We start from the raw sequence: 4,717 nt of genomic DNA, 5'->3' as shown, positions 1-4,717 counted from the left end.
ATTTGTCTTTTTCACGAGAGGTGGATCAAATTTTTTTACACCCAACCATTTTGTCAATTGTGCATTAAATATGGCCTAGCATTTTATAAAAATGATTCGGTCCAATTTTGCAACAATTATTTGGTAGTTCCTTCACAAAAAAACCTCCTTTCGGGCACTCGAAAAATGGAAAATGGTTTTTTCGTCCAACGAAAATGAAAACTTCCTTAGGCAACATTGTTTGCCATTCCAATATGCACCCTTGTGCACAATATGAGATCATTTGAACAAACTATGCCATGAATGTGGCCATAAGATTGATCATTTGGCTTGAAAGCCATTGATCTCCACACATGATAGCTCGTTTCTGAGAACACTTTTTTAAAATAATTGCCGTATTACAAGTTTGTTATTTTTCCTAGGAACTTGGCCACATATGATTACACAATGCGATGGTTTCCCAATTTTTTGATTTTTTTTGAATTTTTTATGCCCGTTTCAAAATGCGGTCAAAACGCGGGCTTGACCGTTCCTAGCTAGTGGTTGAATCTTGGAATTTTTTTGGTGTTTCTCTGATTAAAAAGATACTTATGTACCTAGAAATGACTTTTGGAAAAATAAATAGCAAACTATGAGGCAGCTGCAGTTCAAATTTGACCCGCTTCCAACTGAATCGGCAAAAATTTGTCTTTTTCACGAGAGGTGGATCAAAAGTTTTTACACCCAACCATTTGGTCAATTGTGAATCAAATATGACCTAGTATTTTAGAAAAATGATTTGGTGCAATTTTGCAACAAATATATGGTAGGTCCTTCACAAAAAACCTCCTTTTGGGCACTCGAAAAATGGAAAATGGTTTTTTCGTCCAAAGAATATGAAAACTTCCTTAGGCAACATTGTTTGCCATTCCAATATGCACCCTTTTGCACAATTTGAGATCATTTGAACAAACTATGCCATGAATGCGGGCATAAGATTGATCATTTGGCTTGAAAGACATTAACCTTCACACATGATAGCTCGTTTCTGAGAACAGTATTTTAAAATAATTATCGTATTACAAGTTTATTATTTTTCCCGAAAACTTAATCACATATAATGAGACAATGCGAAGGTTTTCCAATTTTTTGATTTTTTTTGAATTTTTTATGCCTGTTTCAAAATGTGGTCAAAACGGCGGGCTTGACCTTCCTAGGTAGCGGTTGAATCTTGGAATTTTTTTGGTGTTTATCTGATTAAATAGATACTTATGTACCTATAAATGATTTTTGGAAAAAATAAAGAGCAAACTACGAGGTAGCTACAGTTCAAATTTGACCCGCTTCTAGCTGAATCAGCGGGAATTTGTCTTTTTCACGAGAGGTGGATAAAAACTTTTTACAACCAACCATTTTGTTAATTGTGCATTAAATATGGCCTAGTATTTTAGAAAAATGATTTGGTCCAATTTTGCAACAAATATTTGGGAGGTCCTTCACAAAAAAAACCTCCTTTTGGGCACTCGGAAAATGGAAAATGGTTTTTTCGTTCGAAGAAAATGAAAACTTCCTTAGGCAACATTGTTTGCCATTCCAATATGCACCCTTGTGCACAATATGAGATCATTTGAACAAACTATGCCATGAATGTGGCCATAAGATTGATCATTTGGCTTGAAAGCCATTGATCTCCACACGTGATAGCTCGTTTCTGAGAACACCTTTTTAAAAGAATTGCCGTATTACAAGTTTATTATTTTTCCTGGGAACTTGGCCACATATAATGACACAATGCGAAGGTTTCCCAATTTTTTGATTTTTTTTGAATTTTTTATGCCCATTTCAAAATGCGGTCAAAACGGCGGGAATGACCGTTCCTAGCTAGTGGTTGAATCTTCGATCTTTTTTTGATGTTTCTCTGATTAAATAGATACTTATGTACCTAGAAATGATTTTTGGAAAAAATAAAGAGCAAACTACAAGGCAGCTACAGTTCAAATTTGACCCGCTTCCAACTAAATGGGCGGAAATTTGTCTTTTTCATGAGAGGTGGATCAAAACTTTTTACACCCAACCATTTGGTCAATTGTGCATTAAATGTGGCCTAGTATTTTAGAAAAATGATTTGGTCCAATTTTGCAACAAATATATTATAGGTCCTTCACAAAAAAACTAATTTTGGGCACTCGAAAAATGGAAAATTGATTTTTCGTGCAAAGGAAATAAAAACTCCCTTTGTCAATATTGTTTGCAAATCCATGATGTAAACTTGTGCAAAATATGATATCATTTGAACAAATATTTGATATGACTTTCACAAAAATACTCATTTTGAGCACTGAAAAATGGAATGAATTTTTTTATCTTGAATCGATCACGACCAATTTATATGGTCATAAGGTCATCAAATGGTTTGCTGCGTTCTGATTGGACCATGAGCATATCACGTGGATCACGCATAAACCACCGTCGGATGCTTCTGGATCCAACGGCCCAAACCCACCCGAGCCGAAACCCTAGGTCTGTCCTCATGGACATTTTCCACCCACCCCCCGCCTCCATTCTTTCTTTCTTTCTCTCCCTCCCCCCTCAGATCCTCTCCCCTCTCCCCCGTGCAGCGAACCCTAGCCCCTCTCTTCCCCGCACAGCCGCCACCCTCCTCCTTTCCCCCGTCCTTCAGATCCGCCGCCACCGCCATCGTCCTTCCCTCTCCGCCTCGCCTCTGTCTCCCACCGTCTCCCCTCTCCCTCCCTCAGACCCGCCGCCGTCCGCCTCCGCGCGGCCTCCATGCGCACCCCGTCCTCGCCAGCCTCCGCGCGCACCCTGTCCTCGCCCGCCTCCGCGCGGCCTCCACCTCCACCTCCAGCCCCACCGCACACCACTCCTCTCTCTCCCCGCGCGACGAACCCTAACGCTCAGATCCCGATCCCTCCCATCGCCGCCACCCACCTCCCCCGTCTCCCTCACCTCGCCACCGGCCACGACCTTGGCTCTCCCCTCCCCTCCCTCATCAGAAGAGATCTGATCTCCCATCGACGTCCTCCTCCTTCCTGCTCCGGGAAACCAGTTCCCCTTCCAACCTCCAACCAACATCCCACCACCGCGCTGCCACGCCCCTCCCTCCAACCCCTTCTCCAGTGGAACCTCATCTCCCCGAGCGCCGCCGCCGCTGTTGAGCACCCGCCGCCGCAGGGGTCCGCGCTGCGTCCTGAGCCAATCACGCTCTACAGCGGAGAGGCGATGGATTCGGCAGGCGCCTCGAAGCCCGAGGAGGAGGTGGCCGCTTACCAGAGCAGCGAGGCCAAGCAGGCGAGGCTGCAGTCCATGCTCGCGGCGCTCCTCGACGACCCCATTCTGGCCGACGTCCCGAGGAAGCCCTCGCTGGCGGACATGGACACGCTCATCAACCTCGGGCTCGACAGCGCCATGAGGGTGACCGTCATCAAGCTGGACAACACCTCGTTCGGTATAATATGGCCCTCTTCGAACCCCGCCCACATTTTTGTCCAAATCCCTTACCATGCGTTTATCCCACATCTCAATTCGTGTTCCTCTTGTCGTTGTGGTGAGTGATACAGATGTCGCGGTGTTGAACACTGCTACACTCAAGGATTTGAAGATGGCTATCAGGAAGTGATAGTCAGATTTATTTGTCTGAAACTGTGGAAGGATGAATTTTGACATCCATGTCATCCAATTCATTCATGCTGACATGTGTTGATCTAATTAGTTGACATCCTTCGAAATGCTGCCGATTTGTCTTTGCTATTTAATATATCCTATGATGGGCACTAAGGCACTGTTGATCCACCAAAATTTTCTTACTTTAGATGGGTGTGATTATCTAAATAAGCTGAGGGTCACAAGATGTATGGTATTAACCTGAATTCTTAGTAGGCTCAAGATGTTGAGAATCCTAGCTGAAGTCGTGTTTTAGTTTGACTTTGCACTGTGTATTGAATAGTTGAATCTGTGTACATAAGGTTATTCAAGCCTGCTTGAATTAGATTCCAAGCTGGAGCTTATTCTAATTTTTAGTTTGATTTTGCATTGAACTTGACCTGTTTGGTATTGACTAGCTGAATGTGTGTACACAAGGTTAGTCAAACCCATTCGAATGAAGGTCCCTATCTTAACTAATCTATTTCAGTTAAGCTAAGGAGAATATAATGTTCGAAGATTGTCCTCTTAAAGAAGTATGAGCTCAACATAGAAAGAATTGAGACATCGATTCTTATCAAGCATAATCTCGACATCTAATGCAATCATACTCTGCATCTGTATTGCTGCTGCAGTTATTGTAGTTATATTCTGTGTAGAGTCCTGAAACATTTTCCTCACAGGGCACCACCTTCGGAGAGGTGACAGAAATGACTGGCATTTTTGAAGGAAGCATCATACGGCTAGTTAGGAGGCTGGATGAATTTCTGAATCAGGTAAACCACATGTTGGTTCCGGTCACTAGTACTAAAATCACTTGGATAGAGAGTGTCTGTCTTTGATTATCCCGTTTGACTTGAAGTGCATGCAAATAAATAAAAACTGCCTTCAATTGATCCATTAGATCAATGTGGATGTGAATACAAGTGTGACATGTCCTTCTAGCAAAATGTCCATAAACTGTCAACATTTACTCTCAACTGTGACATGACTGAATATGATTTACAAGTTGGGCTATAGCTAGATATGTAAGAAATGTTATCTATTTCTGTTTATCTCCATCTATAGAAGTTGTGATTGGCATCGACTTTCTTCTTTG

At 42.5% G+C, this 4,717-nt stretch overlaps 1 pseudogene; it reads left to right on the top strand.

The window, feature by feature from the left end:
* Positions 1-3,198: 3,198 nt before the first annotated feature.
* LOC125535518 (U11/U12 small nuclear ribonucleoprotein 25 kDa protein pseudogene) lies at positions 3,199-3,595 on the top strand (annotated as a pseudogene).
* The last annotated feature ends 1,122 nt before the right edge of the window (positions 3,596-4,717 follow it).

The sequence above is a fragment of the Triticum urartu genome, chromosome 1A (genome assembly GCF_056163025.1).
Source record: "Triticum urartu cultivar PI428250 chromosome 1A, HENAU_Tu73, whole genome shotgun sequence".
Classification (NCBI taxonomy): domain Eukaryota; kingdom Viridiplantae; phylum Streptophyta; class Magnoliopsida; order Poales; family Poaceae; genus Triticum; species Triticum urartu.
Note: the sequence above shows the minus strand (reverse complement) of the source record. Positions and strands in the feature narration are given on the sequence as shown.